The sequence below is a fragment of the Petromyzon marinus genome, chromosome 80, assembly GCF_048934315.1.
Source record: "Petromyzon marinus isolate PM22_M1 ecotype Great Lakes invasive population chromosome 80, UKy_Petmar_22M1.pri1.0, whole genome shotgun sequence".
In the NCBI taxonomy this organism is placed as follows: domain Eukaryota; kingdom Metazoa; phylum Chordata; class Hyperoartia; order Petromyzontiformes; family Petromyzontidae; genus Petromyzon; species Petromyzon marinus.
In genome coordinates, this window is record NC_133746.1 from 2,721,028 (window position 1) to 2,739,767 (window position 18,740).

Consider the following 18,740-nt stretch of genomic DNA (forward strand, 5'->3'; position numbering starts at 1 on the left):
ACTCACCACGGACCCACACACTCACCACGAGCACACAACACGGACCCACACACTCACCACGAGCCCACACACTCACCTCGTCAAAGGTTTGGCACGGATGGCTTCAGCAGAAGTTGGACGAAGATGATGAAGCTTAAGCAGCTGAAATTTGAGCAGCAGCCGTCTCCTTCACAAACCGTCTCCAACTGTGAGGAAGCACGTGATGTTTCGACGTCACCGGTGCTGTCAGCCACGCCCCTCCGAGTGACGTGCCGTGCGAGACCACGCCCCCGGAAGCCGCCTCCCGCCCCGCCTCTTTGGGCGCCCGCCACCTCCACCCCCACCTTCTACTTCCGCTTCCGGTCGGGGCGAATGGCGGCGATGGCGGGAAAAATCTGAACTCTGTCTGGGCCTCCTCGAGGTCGACTCAGCCTGAAGATGCCGACACGGGGCTCTGTGTGAGGTGAGTCTGTGTGTGTCTGTGTGTGGTGAGTCTGTGTGTGGTGTGTCTGTATGAGGTGAGTCTGTGGGTCTGTGTGTGGTGAGTTTGTAGGTCTCTGTGTGTGGTGAGTCTGTGTGTGTCTGTGTGAGGTGAGTCTCTGTGTGTCTGTGTGAGGTGAGTCTGTGTGTCTGTGTGTATCTGTGTGTGTCTGTGTGTGTCTGTGTGAGGTGAGTGTGGTGAGTCTGTGTGTGTGTCTGTGTGAGGTGAGTCTGTGTGTGTCTGTGTGTGGTGAGTTTGTGGGTCTGTGTGTGTGTCTGTGTGTGGTGAGTCTGTGGGTCTCTGTGTGTTGAAGTCTGTGGGTCTCTGTGTGAGGTGAGTGTGTGGGTCTCTGTGTGTGGTGATTCTGTGGGTGTCTGTGTGAGGTGAATCTGTGGTTCTCGGTGTCGTGAGTCTGTGGGTGTCTGTGTGAGGTGAATGTGGGTCTCTGTGTGAGGTGAGTTTGTGGGTCTCTGTGTTGTGAATCTGCAGGTCTTGGTGTGGTGAGTGTGGGTCTCTCTGTGTCTGTGTTGTGAGTCTGTGGGTCTCCGTGTGGTGAGTGTGTGGGTCTTAGTATGGTGAGTTTGTGGGTCTCTGTGGTGAGTGTGTGGGTTTCAGTGTGGTGAGTCTCTGTGGGTGTGTGTACATTTCCACATGATGATGATGATGATGTTATCAGCCACTTGGTTGAGCTTCTGTCATTTGTAATAGCCAGCGCTACATAGCTCGTTACCTGGAAAATCTATATCGTTTAGTTTAGTATTTGGGTCTCTATGTATCTTTATGGTTCTCTGTGTGTGTCTCTCTGGGTGTCTGTGGGTCTCTGTGGGTCTCTATGTATGACTATGGGTCTCTTTGTCTCTAAGGGTCTCTGTGTCTCTATGGGTTTCTGTGTTTCTATGGGTCTATGTGTGTCTCTATTGGTCTCTATGTATTTCTATATGTCTCTATGTAACCTTCTGGGTCTTTATGGGTCTCTTGTGTGTCTCTGGATCTCTGTGTGTATCTATGGGTCTCTGTGTATCCATGGATCTCTTTGTGTCCCTGTCAGTCTCTATGTATCTATATGGGTCTCTATGTATCATTATGGGTCTCTTTGTGTCTCTGGATCTGTGTGTATCTATGGGTCTCTGTGTATCCCTGGATCTCTGTTTGTCTCTATCGGTCTCAGTGTATCTATATGGGTCTCTGTGTGTCTCTTTGGGTCACTATGCATCTATATAGGTCCCTGTCGGACTCTATGTGTCCCTGTCGGACTCCATGAATCTCTTTGTATCCCTATGGGTCTCTGTGTGTCTCTGTGTATCTATGGATCTTTGTGTCTCTCTATCGATCTATATGTATCTCTATGGGTCTCTATGTCTCACTTTAGGTTTTTATGTATCTCTATGGGTCTTTATGTATCACTATGGGGCCTCTTTGTTTCTCTATCGGTCTATGTGTATGTCTATGGGTCTATCTCTAGATCTCTGTGTCTCTATCGATCTCTATGTATCTGTATGGGTCTCTATGTATCACTCTGGGTCTCTGTGTGTCCCTATGGGTTTCTATGTATCTCTATGTGTCTCTGTGTATCTCTCTGTGTCTCATTCGGTCTCTGTATCACTATGGTTCTCTTTGGGTCTCTATGGGTATTTATGGGTCCCTGTGTATCTCTATGGGTCTCTATGTATCACTATGGGTCTCTATGTATCACTATGGGTCTCTGTGTGTCTCTATGTGTCTCTTTGTATCTATGGCTCTTTGTGTGTCTCTATCGGTCTCTATCTCTATGGGCCTCTGTATTTCTCTATGGGTCTTTATGTATCACTATGGGTCTCTGTGTGTCCCTATAGGTTTCTATGTATCACTATGGGTCTCTGTGTATCTCTGGATCTCTCTGTGTCTCATTCGGTCTCTGTATCACTTTGGTTCTATTTGGGTCTCTTTGGGTATTAATGGGTTTCTGTGTATCTCTATGGGTCTATATTTATCTATGTGGGTCTCTACATATCTCTATGGGTCTCTATGTATCACTATGAGTCTCTATGTATCACTATGGGTCTCTGTGTGTCTCTATGGATCACTTTGTATCTCTATGGGTTTCTATATAGCTCTATTGGTCTCTGTGTTTCTCTGGATTTTTGTGTGTCTTTATGGGTCTGTATGGATCTCTATGGATCTCTGTGTATCTCTATGGGTCACTATGTTTACTATTGGTCTCTATGTGTCTGTATGGGTCACCATATATATCTATAGGTCCCTGTCAGACTCAATGTGTCCCTGTCGGACTCTATGTATCCCTTTTGGAGTCCATGATTCTCTTTGTATCTCTATGCGTCTCTTTGTGTCTGTATGTGTCTCTTTGTATCGATGGATCTTTGTGTGTCTCTATCGGTCTCTATCTCTATGGGCCTCTGTATTTCTCTACGGGTCTTTATGTATCACTATGGGTCTCTGTGTGTCCCTATAGGTTTCTATGTATCACTCTGGGTCTCTGTGTATCTCTGGATCTCTCTGTCTCATTCGGTCTCTGTATCACTTTGGTTATATTTGGATCTCTTTGGGTATTAATGGGTCTCTGTGTATCTCTATGGGTCTCTCTATCTCTGTGGGTCTCTACATATCTCTATGGGTCTCTATGTATCACTATGGGTCTCTGTGTGTCTCAATGGGTCACTTTGTATCTCTATGGGTTTCTATATATCTCTATTGTTCTCTGTGTATCTCTGGATCTCTGTGTGTTTCTATCGGTCTCTATGTATATCTATGGGTCTCTATGTGTCCCTGTCGGTCTCTATGTTGCTCTATGGTTCTCTGTGTATCACTCTAGGTCTCTGTGTGTCTCTATGGGTCTCTGTGTATCTCTATGGGTCTCTATGTATCACTATGGGTCTCTGTGTGTCTCTATGGGTCACTATGTATCACTATGGTTCTCTATGTATCATTCTAGGTCTCTGTGTGTCTCTATGGGTCTCTGTGTATCTCCATGGGTCTCTATGTATCACTATGGGTCTCTGTGTGTCTCTATGGGTCACTATGTATCACTATGGTTCTCTATGTATCACTCTAGGTCTCTGTGTGTTTTATATGGGTCTCTGTGTATCTCTATGGGTCTCTATGTATCACTATGGTTCTCTGTGTATTGCTATGGGTCTCTGTGTATCTCTATGTGTCTCTATGTATATCTATCAATCTCTACATATCTCTATGGGTCTCTGTGTGTCTCTATGGGTCACTATGTATCTCTATGGGCCTCTATGTGTCCCTGTCGGTCTCTATGTTTCTCTGGTTCTCTGTATATCACTCTGGGTCTCTGTGTGTCTCTATGAGTCACTATGTATCTCTATGGGTCTCTATGTGTCTCTATGGGTCTCTATGTTTCTCTATGGTTTTCTGTGTATCACTCTGGGTCTCTGTGTGTCTCTATGTATCACTATGAGTCTCTATGTATCTCTGTCCGTCTCTACATATCTCTATCGGTCTCTTTGTATTACTATGGGTCGGTGTGTGGCTCTATGGGTCCCTATGTATCTCTTTGCTTCTCTGTGTATTGCTATGGGTCTCTATGTGTCTCAATGGGTCTCTATGTATCTCTATGGGTCTCTATGTATCACTATGGGTCTCTACGTATCTCTATCGTTCTCTGTCTATCTCTATGGGTCTCTATGTATCTCTATGAGTCTCTGTGTATCTCTATGGGTCTCTATGTATCTCTATCGTTCTCTACATATCTCTATCGGTCTCTTGGATTACTATGGGTCACTGTGTGTCTCTATGGGTCACTATGTATCTCTATTGTTCTCTGTGTATTGCGATGGGTCTCTATGTATCTCTGTGGGTCTCTATGTATCTTTATGGGTCACTATGTATCTCTGTGCTTCTCTATGTGTCTCTATGGGTCTCTATTTATCTCTATGTATCTCTATGGGTCACGGACCCACACACTCACCACGAACCCACAACATGGACCCACACACTCACCACAAACCCACAACACGGACCCACACGCTCAACACCAACTCACAACACGGATCCATACTCGTTGGTTCTATTCGGTAAAGTCACGTAAAAGTATAAACAACAACAAATTCAATCCTTGCAGTCACGAAAGCTTCAAATCTAGAATTCACAACACGGACCCACACACTCACCACGAACCCACAACACGGACCCATACACTCACCACGAACCCATAACACAACACGGACCCACACACTCACCACGAACCCACACGACACGGACCCACACACTCACCACGAGTCCACAACACGGACCCACACACTCACCAGGAACCTACACAACTCACCTCGTCAATAGTTTCGCTCGGATGGCTTCAGCAGAAGTTGTTCGAAAGGCGACGATGATGAAGCTGAAGCAGCTGAAGTTTCAGAAGCTGCCGTCTCCTTCATGCCCGTCTTGTACTCTGAGTAAGCACGTGGTGATTGCGACGTCACCGGTGCTGTCACAGTCCGAGGGACGTGACCACGCCCCCTTGCTGTATATGTGGGTGTGTGAAAATTGATGAAAAGTAATGAAAATTAAATGAAATTTGAAATTTTCTTAATCCAAAATTATGTTAATTCGTGTAATTATGCGTATAACTATGCTAATTAGCGAGGTAATCGTATTAATTTATACGACTGGGTGTGGTTGTGTTAATGATAGCTTTTATGATAATCAGGCCCCGCCTCGTTGACGAGGTGGGGTTATCAATCAGGATAACGCAATCAATCGTTTTTAGTTACGCTAGTGTCAATTCGACCTCGTTGTCTAACTTCGTATTATTGATCAGCATAATACAATGATTCTCGCTTTAACACTCCCCGAGTGTTCATATTTTAGGTCCCAAGTTCATATCATTTGCTTTAAAGTTTAATGAGTGTGGATTGGTGTGTTTATACTTTAGGTTCCCGAGTTCATATCTCATCGCAGGATACAGGTCTTATGCAAAAATTTCAGGAAAGAATCACACGACCACAACTGTATTAATCAATTTATTTCGAATTAAACCTTAACTATAATATGTATGTGAACTCTCAATCTCGGAACTTCAGCACAGTATCCACACGGTATCAAGACAGTATCATCCACGACTGTACGATTTCACTTTGATAACACATGGACCCCGCATAAAGCGATTGCTGTTAGTGAGAGAGAGAGTCAGAACATGCCAATGCTATGCTACACAAAAGCTTATACATTATAATATGAACGATCATTATACTTGAAATGGTCAGCACATTATCACAGGCGATTGATTAACATGCAACGGTATTCATATAAAAAGACAATCAAACAGTTATTATTTCCAAAGGCATAAATGTAACAACAGATCCACCGGACAGACTATAAGATTACCGAAATGGCTTAGTGTGAGGGTATGCGGCGGAACGTGTTATCTCACGGGAGATTAATTAATCCGTGAATAAGATTGTATGATCAGAAAATCGGTTTAGCACGATTCCTCCCCGGGAGCGTAGCTCCGTGGCGAAGGTGCCAAGGGTTATTTGTATTGATGGATCGGTTGGTAACTTATGCGATTAGAAGTACAGTCCAAAACAAAATATTAAAGAGGAAAATTACGAATATACTTATAAACGACGGACTGTTATCACACGGCCAGATGGTTCACGGACTTGAGTGTGTTTTTGTGTGTCATGAATTGTGTGGAGTAGTCATTGTTTGGAGTTGAGTCTTTAGGTCCAGCGAACGTCAGATTGGTCGTGTAGTGGGGCATAGCACATCATCGTATCGTTGAGTTCTCTTTTTAGGGTAATGTGAGTGTGGTTGGTCTTCTTGCGTTAACATACGTCAACGTGTCCCTTGTATGAAAGGGATACTCGCTCCCTTTAGAGCGGTCAGGGTGAGTGGGGGTTGTGCATCATACGTATCGGCGTTCCCTCCTCCACACAGCAGCCAGCCTCTGTCCACGGGGGAGAGTTGCTTGATCGCTCTCAGGGCTGCTCAGTGGCCACCTCTCTCCACTGCTGGATGAGCTGCGCGATCACGCTCGTGCTGGTTCGCTGACAGCAGTTTCTCTCCGCTGCTGGATGAGCTGCATCGGCACGCTCCCTCTCTCTGGGTGGAGAACTCGAACGTGCTCGTTGCTGGTTTGCTGAAAGCAGGTTTTTCTCCACTGCTGGATGACTCAAGTCGCACGTGCTCTTGCTCTGGTTTGCAGAAGCTCTTGCTTGGTGCATTGGTCGCTGTGCAGCTGGACTCAATGTAGAATAAACTTTCAGCAATACTCTTTCTTTCAGCTCTTTTAAAATCACACTCGGTGGCGCCTCACGACCTTGCGAGTCTTGCCAACGTCAGTGGGTAGCGACGGGGCCACTTTGGCCTCTGCTCGCCGCCCCTTGCTCTGCAGCTCGCCGGCTGGCGACCTGTTGCTCTGGTTCCCGATTTGAACTGCTCCTGAGCCGACCCACTGGTCGAACTCTCTCGCGTGTCGAACTGCCCCGAGTTCCGACCCCCCTGGTCGAACTCCCCGAGTTGAACTCCTCCGAGTCGAACTCCCCGAGTTCCGACCTCCTCCGAGTCGAACTGTCTCCCAAGTCGAACTCTGGTGAGCCGACCCTCCCCCCCCCCGGTCGAACTGAGGTTTCAATGCTCAGGATCCTCTTTTTATGCCCAAAAATCCCTTCACTCGGATTCTGCCCACAAGGCGGGGTTTCTTTGGATTTTTGCTGTGTCAGGATTTGTCCGTATGTATCTGCGTCCGTGTGTGTGTCCGTACGTATGTCAGTGTGTGTCCTTGTGTGGATCACCCACGGTATATTCCGTTGTCATACTCCTATCATAAAACCCACAAGTAAAACAATCAAATGTTATAAATTGTCTCGAAGGCGCCTCTCTGTCTGAGTGCACAACCTGGAGGGAGGGGCGATATTCCCTCCGACTTTCACCGACGCACAAAGAAATGGTTAAAAAGTTTTAAGTTAACATTTCATTTCATCAGAGTTCCACAGTTATGATTCTGTATTAATCCAAGGTCTGGGTCAGCTTCCCGTTGTGGTGTTTGACTCGTGTTTCCCCGAGCGTATACACACTCCTACCCCGCGCTGCGGGGATACAAAGACGACCGGGATCTTCCTTTCTCTCCGACCCTGGGTTTAACATCGCCCTTTGCTTACGTTGCAGTTTTGCTGTGCGCTTGCATTTCTTTTCCTCTCTACTCTTACTTTAACCCGGCTTATTATTTGTGTATGGGTGGATTAGAGCATTCATGTTGACTTAGGAAAACCTGATTGTTAGGCTTCGGGTCAAGTCGTATAGAAATGATTAAAATATGTAAATACATTTCATATTAACAGACGGGTGATGGTTACATTGACGTAGCTTGTGGCAGGGTTAAATTGAAGTGGGTTTGAAGAACAATAACTTTAGCCTACCCTGTCGTTAAATTCCGACTTTAAGTTACTTTAATAGTAATGCAGAACCAATTAGCTTTTTTGACTTAACTAGATCTAGGCTAACGCAACCTCCCAGTGACCCTGGCTTTGTGTTTACGTCAGCCCCTTGCAATCCGCTGCGCTCTGCTCTCTATCTGCTCCCTCTGACCCTGGGAGGGCTCTGAACGTAAAAATCGTGTTAGTGGGTCAAGGTAAATATGACCTCCACATGCCATGCTGAGGCCTGGTTTGGTGTTTTTATTCATTATTAAATTAAAAGAAACAATAGAAATATGTATCTATATGTATTGAAAAAATACTTGTTAATATTAATATGGAAAGGGGGACATATACAACACCCTTCAGCAACGCCCCTCCTAGTGACGTGCAGTGCGAGGCCACTCCCCCGGAAGCTGCCTCCCACCCCTCCTCTTTGGGCGAACCCCACCTCCACCCCCAGCTTCTACTTCCACTTCCGGTCGGGGCAAATGACGGCGATGGCGGGAAAAATCTGAACCCTGTCTGGGCCTCCTCGAGGTCGACTCAGCCTGAAGATGCCGACACGTGGCTTTGTGTGAGGTGAGTCTGTGGGTGTCTGTGTGTGTCTGTGTGTGATGAGTCTGTGGGTCTCTGTGGTGAGTGTGTGGGTCTGTGTGTTGAATCTGTGGGTCTCTGTGTGGTGAGTGTGTGGGTCTCTGTATGGTGAGTCTGAGTCTCTGTGGGTGTCCACACGATGATGATGATGTTATCAGCCACTTGGTTGAGCTTCTTTCGTTTGTAATAGCCAGCGCTACGTAGCTCCTTACCTGGTAAAATGTATATTGTTCAGTTTAGTATTTGGGTCTCTGTATCTTTGTGGGTCTCTGTGTGTCTCTCTGGGTGTCTGTGGGTCTCTGTGGGTCTCTATGGGTCTCTATGCATATCTATGGATCTGTGTGTCTCTATGGGTCTCTATGTATTTCTATGGGTCTTTGTCTTTACGTTTCTCTGTGTATTTATATGGGTCTCTGCATCTTTGTGGTTCTCTGTGTGTCTCCCACATCCCCCCACCAGGAACCCACCATCCGCACCACGAACTCACAACACGGATCCACACACTCACTACGCACCCACATCCTCACCACGGACCCACACACTCACCACGAACCCACAACACGGACTCACACACTCACCACGCACCCACATCCTCACCACGGACCCACACACTCTCCACAATCCCACAACAAGGACCCACACACTTACCACGAACCCACAACACGGACCCACACACTCACCAGGAACCCACAAAACTCACCTCGTCAATAGTTTTGCTCGGATAGCTTCAGCAGAAGTTATTCGAAAGGCGACGATGATGAAGCTGAAGCAGCTGAAGTTTAAGAAGCTGCCGTCTCCTTCATGCCTGTCTCGTACTCTGAGGAAGCACGTGGTGATTGCGATGTCACCGGTGCTGTCACAGTGCGAGGGATGTTACCACGCCCCCTTCAGCCACGCCCCTCCGAGTGACGTGAGAGTGCGAGGCCACGCCTCCGGAAGCCGCCTCCCGCCCCGCCTCTTTGGGTGCCACCCACCTCCACCCCCATCTACTTCCGCTTCCGGTCGGGGCGAATGGCGGCGATGGCGGGAACCCTGTCTGGGCCTCCTCGAGGTTGGCTCAGCCTGAAGATGTCGACACGGGGCTTTGTGTGAGGTGAGTCTGTGGGTGTCTGTGTGAGTCAGTGGGTCTCTGTGTGAGGTGAGTCTGTGTGTCTCTGTGTGTGTCTGTGTGTGGTGAGTCTGTGGGTCTCTGTGTCTGTCTGTGTGAGGTGAGTCTGTGGGTCTCTGTGTGTGTCTGTGTGAGGTGAGTCTGTGGGTCTCTGTGTGAGGTGAGTCTGTGTGTCTGTGTGAGGTGAGTCTGTGGGTCTCTGTGTGTGTCTATGTGAGGTGAGTCTGTGGGTCTCTGTGTGTGGTGAGTCTGTGTGTGTCTGTGTGAGGTGAGTCTGTGGGTGTCTGTGTTAGGTGAGTCTGTGGATGTCTGTGTGAGGTGAGTTTGTGGGTCTCTGTGTGTGGTTAGTCTATGGGTCTCTGTGTGTGTCTGTTGTTGGTGAGTCTGTGGGTCTGTGTGTGGCGAGTCTGTGGGTCTCTGTGTGTGTCTGTTGTTGGTGAGTCTGTGGGTCTCTGTGGGTGTCTGTGCATGGTGAGTCTCTGTGTGTCTTTGTGAGGTGAGTCTGTGGGTCTGTGTGTGGTGAGTTTGTGGGTCTCTGTGTGTGTCTGTGTGTGGTGAGTTTGTGGGTCTCTGTTTGAGGTGAGTTTGTGGGTGTCTGTGTGAGGTGAGTCTGTGGGTCTCTGTTTGTGTCTGTGTGAGGTGAGTTTGTGGGTGTCTATGTGTGGTGAGTCTGTGGGTCTCTGTGTGAGGTGAGTCTATGGGTCTCTGTGTGAGTCTGTGTGTGGTGAGTCTGGGTGTCTGTGTGTATCTGTGCGAGGTGAATTTGTGGGTCTCTGTGTGTGGTTAGTCTGTGGGTCTCTGTGTGTGTCTGTGTGAGGTGAGTCTGTGGGTGTCTGTGTGAGATGAGTCTGTGGGTCTCTGTGTGTTGTGAGTCTGTGTGTGTCTGTGTGAGGTGAGTTTGTGGGTGTCTGTGTAAGGTGAGTTTATGGGTCTCTGTGTGTGTCTGTTGGTGGTGAGTCTGTGGGTCTCTGTGGGTGTCGGTGCATGGTGAGTCTGTGTGTGTCTTTGTGAGGTGAGTCTGTGGGTCTGTGTGTGGTGAGTTTGTGGGTCTTTGTGTGTGGTGAGTCTGTGGTTCTCTGTGTGTGTCTGTGTGTGGTGAGTCTGTGGGTCTCTGTTTCAGGTGAGTTTGTGGGTGTCTGTGTGAGGTGAGTCTGTGGGTCTCTGTTTGTGTCTGTGTGAGGTGAGTTTGTGGGTGTCTATGTGTGGTGAGTCTGTGGGTCTCTGTGTGAGGTGAGTCTGTGGGTCTCTGTGTGAGTCTGTGTGTGGTGAGTCTGTGGGTGTCTGTGTGTATCTGTGTGAGGTGAGTCTGTTGGTCTCTGTGTGTTGTGAGTCTGTGTGTGTCTGTGTGAGGTGAGTTTGTGGGTGTCTGTGTAAGGTGAGTTTATGGGTCTCTGTGTGTGTCTGTTGGTGTTGAGTCTGTGGGTCTCTGTGGGTGTCTGTGCATGGTGAGTCTGTGTGTGTCTTTGTGAGGTGAGTCTGTGGGTCTATGTGTGGTGAGTCTGTGGGTCTCTGTGTGAGGTGAGTCTGTGGGTCTCTGTGTGAGTCTGTGTGTGGTGAGTCTGTGTGTATCTGTGTGAGGTGAGTCTGTGGGTCTCTGTGTGTGGTGATTCTGTTGTGGTGAGTCTGTGGGTCTCTGTGTGTGTCTCTCTGGGTGTCTGTGGGTCTCTGTGGGTCTCTCTGGGTCTCTATGGGTCTCTATGTATATCTATGGATCTGTGTGTCTCTATGGGTCTGTATGTATTTCTATGGGTCTTTGTCTTTACGATTCTCTGTGTATTTATATGGGTCTCTATGCATCTTTGTGGTTCTCTGTGTGTCTCCCACATCCCCCACCAGGAACCCACCATCCGCACCACGAACCCACAACACGGACCCACACACTCACCAGGAACCCACAAAACTCACCTCGTCAATAGTTTCGCTCGGATAGCTTAAAGCAGAAGTTGTTCGAAAGGCGACGATGATGAAGCTAAAGCAGCTGAAGTTTAAGAAGCTGCTGTCTCCTTCACGCCCGTCTCGTACGCTGAGGAAGCACGTGGTGATTGCGACATCACCGGTGCTGTCACAGTGCGAGGGACGTTACCACGTACCCTGCAGCCACGCCACTCCGAGTGAAGTGCCAGTGCGAGATCACGCCCCCAGAAGCCGCCTCACGCCCCGCCTCTTTGGGCGCCCCCCACCTCCACCCCCAGCTTCTACTTCCGCTTCCGGTCGGGGCGAATGGCGGTGATGGCATGAAAAATCTGAACCCTCTCTGGGCCTCCTCGAGGTCGGCTCAGCCTGAAGATGCCGACACGGGGCTTTTTGTGAGGTGAGTCTGTGGGTGTCTGTGTGAGTCTGTGGGTCTCTGTGGTGAGTGTGTGGGTCTGTGTGTTGAGTCTGTGGGTCTCTGTGTGGTGAGTGTGTGGGTCTCTGTATGGTGAGTCTGAGTCTCTGTGGGTGTCCATACATTTCCACACGATGATGATGATGATGATGTTATCAGCCACTTGGTTGAGCTTCTATCGTTTGTAATAGCCAGCGCTACATAGCTCCTTACCTGGTAAAATGTATATCGTTCAGTTTAGTATTTGGGTTTCTGTATCTTTGTGGGTCTCTGTGTGTGTCTCTCTGGGTGTCTGTGGGTCTCTGTGGGTCTCTGTGGGTCTCTATGGGTCTCTATGGGTCTATATGCATATCTATGGATCTGTGTGTCTCTATGGGTCTCTATGTATTTCTATGGGTCTTTGTCTTTACGATTCTCTGTGTATTTATATGGGTCTCTATGCATCTTTGTGGTTCTCTGTGTGTCTCCCACATCCCCCCACCAGGAACCCACCATCCGCACCACGAACTCACAACACGGACCCACACACTCACCACGCACCCACATCCTCACCATGGACCCACACACTCACCACGAACCCACAACACGGACCCACACACTCACCACGCACCCACATCCTTACCACGGACCGACACACTCTCCACAATCCCACAACAAGGACCCACACACTTACCACGAACCCACAACATGGACCCACACACTCACCAGGAAGCCACAAAACTCACCTCATCAATAGTTTCGCTCGGATAGCTTCAGCAGAAGTTGTTCGAAAGGTGACGATGATGAAGCTGAAGCAGCTGAAGTTTAAGAAGCTGCCGTCTCCTTCATGCCCGTCTCGTACTCTGAGGAAGCACGTGGTGATTGCGACGTCACCGGTGCTGTCACAGTGCGAGGGACGTTGCCACGCCCCCTTCAGCCACGCCCCTCCGAATGACGTGAGAGTGCGAGGCCACGCCCCCGGAAGCCGCCTCCCGCCCCTCCTCTTTCGGCGACCCCCACCTCCACCCCCAGCTTCTACTTCCGCTTCCGGTCCGGGCGAATGGCGGCGATGGCGGGAAAATCTGAACCCTGTCTGGGCCTCCTCGAGGTCGGCTCTGTGTGAGGTGAGTCTGTGGGTCTCTGTGTGTCTGTGTGAGGTGAGCCTGTGGGTCTCTGTGTGAGGTCAGTCTGCGGGTGTCTGTGTGAGCTGAGTCTGTGGGTCTCTGTGTGAAGTGAGTCTGTGTATGTCTGTGTGAGGTGAGTCTGTGGGTGTCTGTGTGAGGTGGGTCTGTGGGTGTCTGTGTGAGGTGAGTTTCTGGGTCTCTGTGTGTGGTGAGTCTGTGGGTCTGTGTGTGTCGAGTCTGTGGGTCTCTTTGTGTCTGTGTGTGGTGAGTCTGTGGGTCTCTGTGGGTGTCTGTGTGAGGTGAGTCTGTGGGTCTGTGTGTGGTGAGTCTGTGGGTCTCTGTGTGTGTCTGTGTGTGGTGAGTTTGTGGGTGTCTGTGTGTGATGAGTCTGTGGGTCTCTGCGTGAGGTGAGTCTGTGGGTCTCTGTGTCTGTGTGAGGTGAGTTTGTGGGTATCTGTGTGTGGTGAGTCTGTGGGTCTCTGTGGTGAGTGTGTGGGTCTGTGTGTTGAGTCTGTGGGACTCTGTGTGGTGAGTGTGTGGGTCTCTGTATGGTGAGTCTGAGGCTCTGGGTGTCTATACATTTCCACACGATGATGATGATAATGTTATCAGCCAATTGCTTGAGCTGCTATCGTTTGTCATAGCCAGCGCTACATAGCTCCTTACCTGGTAAAATGTATATCGTTGGGTCTCTATGTATCTTTGTGGGTCTCTGTGTTTGTCTCTCTGGGTGTCTGTGGGTCTCTGTGGGTCTCTATGGGTCTCTATGTATTTCTATGGGTCTTTGTCTTTACGATTCTCTGTGTATTTATATGGGTCTCTATGCATCTTTGTGGTTCTCTGTGTGTCTCCCACATCCCCCCACCAGGAACCCACCATCCGCACCACGAACGCACAACACGGACCCACACACTCACCACGCACCCACAAAACTCACCTCGTCAATAGTTTCGCTCGGATAGCTTCAGCAGAAGTTTTTTGAAAGGCGACGATGATGAAGCTGAAGCAGCTGAAGTTTAAGAAGCTGCCGTCTCTTTCAAGCCCGTCTCATACTCTGAGGAAGCACGTGGTGATTGTGACGTCACCGGTGCTGTCACAGTGCGAGGGACGTTACCACGTACCCTGCAGCCACGCCCCTCCGAGTGACGTGCCAGTGCGAGACCACGCCCCCGGAAGCCGCCTCCCGCCCCGCCTCTTTGGGCGCCCCCCACCTCCACCCCTAGCTTCTACTTCCGCTTCCGGTCGGGGCGAATGGCGGCGATGGCGGGAAAAATCTGAACCCTGTCTGGGCCTCCTCGAGGTCGGCTCAGCCTGAAGATGCCGACACAGGGCTCTGTGTGAGGTGAGTCTGTGGGTCTCTGTGGGTTTCTGTGTGAGGTGAGTCTGTGGGTCTCTGTGTGTGTCTGTGTGAGGTGAGTCTGTGGGTCTCTGTGTGAGGTGAGTCTGTGTGTGTCTGTGTGAGGTGAGTCTGTGGGTCTCTGTGTGTGGTGAGTCTGTGTGTGTCTGTGTGAGGTGAGTCTGTGGGTTTCTGTGTGGGGTGAGTTTGTGGGTGACTGTGTAAGGTGAGTTTGTGGGTCTCTGTGTGTGGTGAGTCTGTGGGTCTGTGTGTGGCGAGTCTGTGGGTCTCTGTGTGTGTCTGTAGGTGGTGAGTCTGTGGGTCTCTGTGGGTGTCTGCGTGGTGAGTCTGTGTGTGTCTTTGTGAGGTGAGTTTGTGGGTGTCTGTGTGAGGTGAGTTTGTGGGTCTCTGTGTGTGGTGAGTCTGTGGGTCTCTGTGAGGTGAGTTTGTGTGTGTCTGTGTGAGGTGAGTCTGTGGGTCTCTGTGTCTGTGTGAGGTGAATTTGTGGGTGTCTGTGTGTGGTGAGTCTGTGGGTCTCTGTGTGAGGTGAGTCTGTGGGTCTCTGTGTGTGTCTGTGTGTGGTGAGTCTGTGGGTGTCTGTGTGTGTCTATGTGAGATGAGTCTTTGGGTCTGTGTGTGGCGAGTCTGTGGGTCTCTGTGTGTGTCTGTAGGTGGTGAGTCTGTGGGTCTCTGTGGGTGTCTGTGCGTGGTGAGTCTGTGTGTCTTTGTGAGGTGAGTCTGTGGGTGTCTGTGTGAGGTGAGTTTGTGGGTCTCTGTGTGTGGTGAGTCTGTGGTTCTCTGTGTGAGTCTGTGGGTCTCTGTGAGGTGAGTTTGTGGGTGTCTGTGTGAGGTGAGTCTGTGGGTCTCTGTTTGTGTCTGTGTGAGGTGAATTTGTGGGTGTCTGTGTGTGGTGAGTCTGTGGGTTTCTGTGTAAGGTGAGTCTGTGGGTCTCTGTGTGTGTCTGTGTGTGGTGAGTCTGTGGGTGTCTGTGTGTGTCTGTGTGAGGTGAGTCTGTGGGTCTCTGTGTTGAGTCTGTGCGTCTCTGTGGTGAGTGTGTGGGTCTCTGTATGGTGAGTCTGAGTCTCTGTGGGTGTCTATACATTTCCACACGATGATGATGATGATGATGTTTTCAGCCACTTGGTTGAGCTGCTATCATTTGTAATAGCCAGCGCTACATAGCTCCTTACCTGGTAAAATGTATTTCGTTGGGTCTCTATGTATCTTTGTGGGTCTCTGTGTGTGTCTCTCTGGGTGTCTGTGGGTCTCTGTGGGTCTCTGTGGGTCTCTATGTATATGTATGGATCTGTGTGTCTCTATGGGTCTCTATGTATTTCTATGGGTCTGTCTTTACGATTCTCTGTGTATTTATATGGGTCTCTATGCATCTTTGTGGTTCTCTGTATGTCTCCCACATCCCCCCACCAGGAACCCACCATCCGCATCAGCAGGCATCGTCAGGGTCGGGATGGAACCCACGACCTCCTGTATACCAGGCGAGGTAGTTAACATCTCCCAGCCACTGTGATGATGAGAGAGAGACATAGACTCCAAATATACAGCAGCAGGGATCGTCAGGGTCAGGATCGAACCCACGACCTCCTGTATACCAGGCGAGGTAGTTAACATCTCATCAGGGTCGGAATGGATCCCACGACCTCCTGCGTATCAGGCGAGGTAGTTAACATCTCATCAGGTTCGGAATTGAACCCACGACCTATATACCAGGCAAGTCACCTGAGACCCCAGGCAGCAGCAACTCGCCACAACAAACACAACTGCAACGTTCTGTTGAGTCCGCTTATTTATTAACAACAACAATCGATAAACAATGGTCTAGATATATATGTACACATTATTACATTATAACTTATTTTGTATCTCTATCCTAACTCTTCACACGCGCACGTGGCTAGGCTGGCTGTAGTCCATTGTGTGGTGAGTGTGGGTGGTGAGTGAGTGTGGTGGTGGTGCTGCTGCTGCTGCTGCTGCTCGTGGTGGTGGTTGCACCGATTCCACCACCACCACTCCGCTACTCTGCTGTGGGCCATCCACCACAGAGGAGCAGGCGGCCGAAGAGCGAGCGGAGCGCCTTGCCCACACGCGCCAGGACCCCTCGCTCCCTCTCCTCCTCCTCTTCCTTCTCTTTCTCCTCTTCATTCTCCTTCTCCTCTTCATTCTCCTTCTCCTCTTCATCCTTCTCCTCTTCATCCTTCTCTTCATCCTCCTCTTTATCCTCGTCGTCATCCTCCTCCTGCGTCTCCACCACCTCTGTCCTCTCTCCAAAAGTCTGGGTGAGCGGTGACGATGGTGATGGGAGCTTCTCCTCCGGCTCCGCTCTGTGGAGAGAGGCAGCAACACCACAGCAGCGCATCATCGTCATCATCATCGTCGTCGTCGTCGTCGTCGTCATCATCATCGTCATCATCATCATCGTCGTCATGAACATCGTCTTCATCATCAACATCATCATCGTCATCGTCGTCGTCATCATACCCACAGAGACCCATAGACCTACAGAGACCCATACTCATAGCGACCCATACAGACCCATACTCAGAGACCCATACTCATAGAGACCCATAGACCTACAGAGACCCATCCTCATAGAGACCCATACATACCCACAGAGACCCATAGACCTACAGAGACCCATACTCATAGCGACCCATACAGACCCATACTCATACAGACCCATCCTCAGAGACCCATAGACCTACAGAGACCCATCCTCATAGAGACCCATACATAGCCACAGAGACCCATAGACCTACAGAGACCCATACTCATAGCGACCCATACAGACCCATACTCATAGAGACCCATCCTTATAGAGACCCATACATACCCACAGAGACCCATACTCATAGAGACCCATACAGGCCAATGCTCATACAGACCCATAGACCTACAGAGACCCATACTCATGCAATGAGAGCACCATCTCCTTTATTACGTGGGGTGTGGTGTGATATGCAGTTATGGGTTATCTCGGGGAAAAATTACATCGAGGCCAAAGGTAATGGGGCGGAGCCACCCGGGAAGCCTCTGGAACGCTCCCAAAGGTTCCATGAGGGACGTGGCCAGAGGCGGGGTTTAGTCGCCAGGGAGCGAATATAAGTGGGGGCCGGAGCAAGGTGCGGGGTCGGTGTGTGAAGAATCAAGAGGAGCTTCCTGTCGCTGCCGCTGCTCCGCCATCTTTATCGGCCACGTGGCGGCTCAACCTTCAGCCAATCAGCCGCTCCCTAGCCAGCGCCGTCAGCCAGCGGCGTGCTAGAGAGTGGGGCGAGCGCCACGTGGCGCAGGGCAGCGAAGCCGCTTGGGGGGCCATGCATCCGTGGTGCGAGTGACAAGAGACGAGTAGACAGCCAACTGTACCGAAGTTTTATTAATAAACGTTTCAAGTTCTTATCGTGTTGGAGCCACTCATTACACTCACAGAGACCCATACTCATAGAGACCCATACAGATCTACAGAGACCCATACTAATAGAGACCTATACAGACCCATACTCATAGACCCATATTCAGAGACGCACAGAGACCCATACTAATAGAGCCCATACAGACCCCAGAGACCCATACTTATAGAGACCCATACAGACCCCTGAGGCCCATAATCACAGGGACGCATAGACCCACAGAAACCCATAGACCCACTTAGACCAGAAGCGACTTGGCCATCTCGAATGATAGCCGAATCAAGTGGACAGATAACATCATCATCATCGCGTGGACATTCATAGCGGCAGTCAAATACTCGAAGTGCATGACGCCGATTCTCAACGTGGAGGGGAAAATCCTGAGGACCCTGAGAAGAATCCACGCGGTGACCACGGGGACAGAAATGCAGAATGCAAATATACAGCAGCAGCTGGCATCGTCAGGGTCGGGTTCGAGCCCACGACCTCCTGTATACCAGGCGAGGTAGTTAACATCTCATCAGGGCCGGGATCGAACCCACGACCTCCTGCGTACCAGGCGAGGTAGTTGACGTCTCATCAGGGTCGGGATCGAACCCACGACGTCCTGCGTACCTGGCGAGGTAGTTAACGTCTCATCAGGATCGGGATTGAACCCACGACCTCCTGCGTATCAGGCGAGGTGGTTAATATCTCATCAGGGTCGGGATCGAACCCACGACTTCCTGCGTACCAGGCGAGGTACACAGAGAGAGGCTCACCGTTGCTCAGCAGCTGCAGATCCCTGCACAGGAGTGGTGCCACCGCTGCTGCTGATGGTGATGGTGGCCCAGTTGGTGGTGTCGGCCCAGCTGGTGGTGGTGGCTCGGATGGTGGTGGTTGTGGGGGTGGCCTCGCTGGCGGTGGGGGTGACCTCACTGGTGGTGGTGGCCCGAGTGACGGTGGTGGCCCGAATGGTGGTGGTGGTGGGGTTGGCCTCGCTGGCAGTGGGGGTGGCCTTGCTGCTGGTGGTGGCCTC

The 18,740-nt window shown here is 50.2% G+C and overlaps 2 long non-coding RNA genes across 2 annotated transcripts; both read left to right on the plus strand.

Annotated features, from left to right (window-relative positions):
* Positions 1–5,504: 5,504 nt before the first annotated feature.
* On the plus strand, positions 5,505–11,986 carry LOC142907620 (uncharacterized). The gene is made up of 3 exons (XR_012931130.1): positions 5,505–8,412; positions 8,887–9,520; positions 11,372–11,986. It is a non-coding gene; the product is annotated as an uncharacterized LOC142907620 (long non-coding RNA).
* A 616-nt stretch (positions 11,987–12,602) lies between these two features.
* On the plus strand, positions 12,603–17,709 carry LOC142907621 (uncharacterized). The gene is made up of 3 exons (XR_012931131.1): positions 12,603–12,964; positions 13,833–14,306; positions 15,729–17,709. It is a non-coding gene; the product is annotated as an uncharacterized LOC142907621 (long non-coding RNA).
* Positions 17,710–18,740: the final 1,031 nt, after the last annotated feature.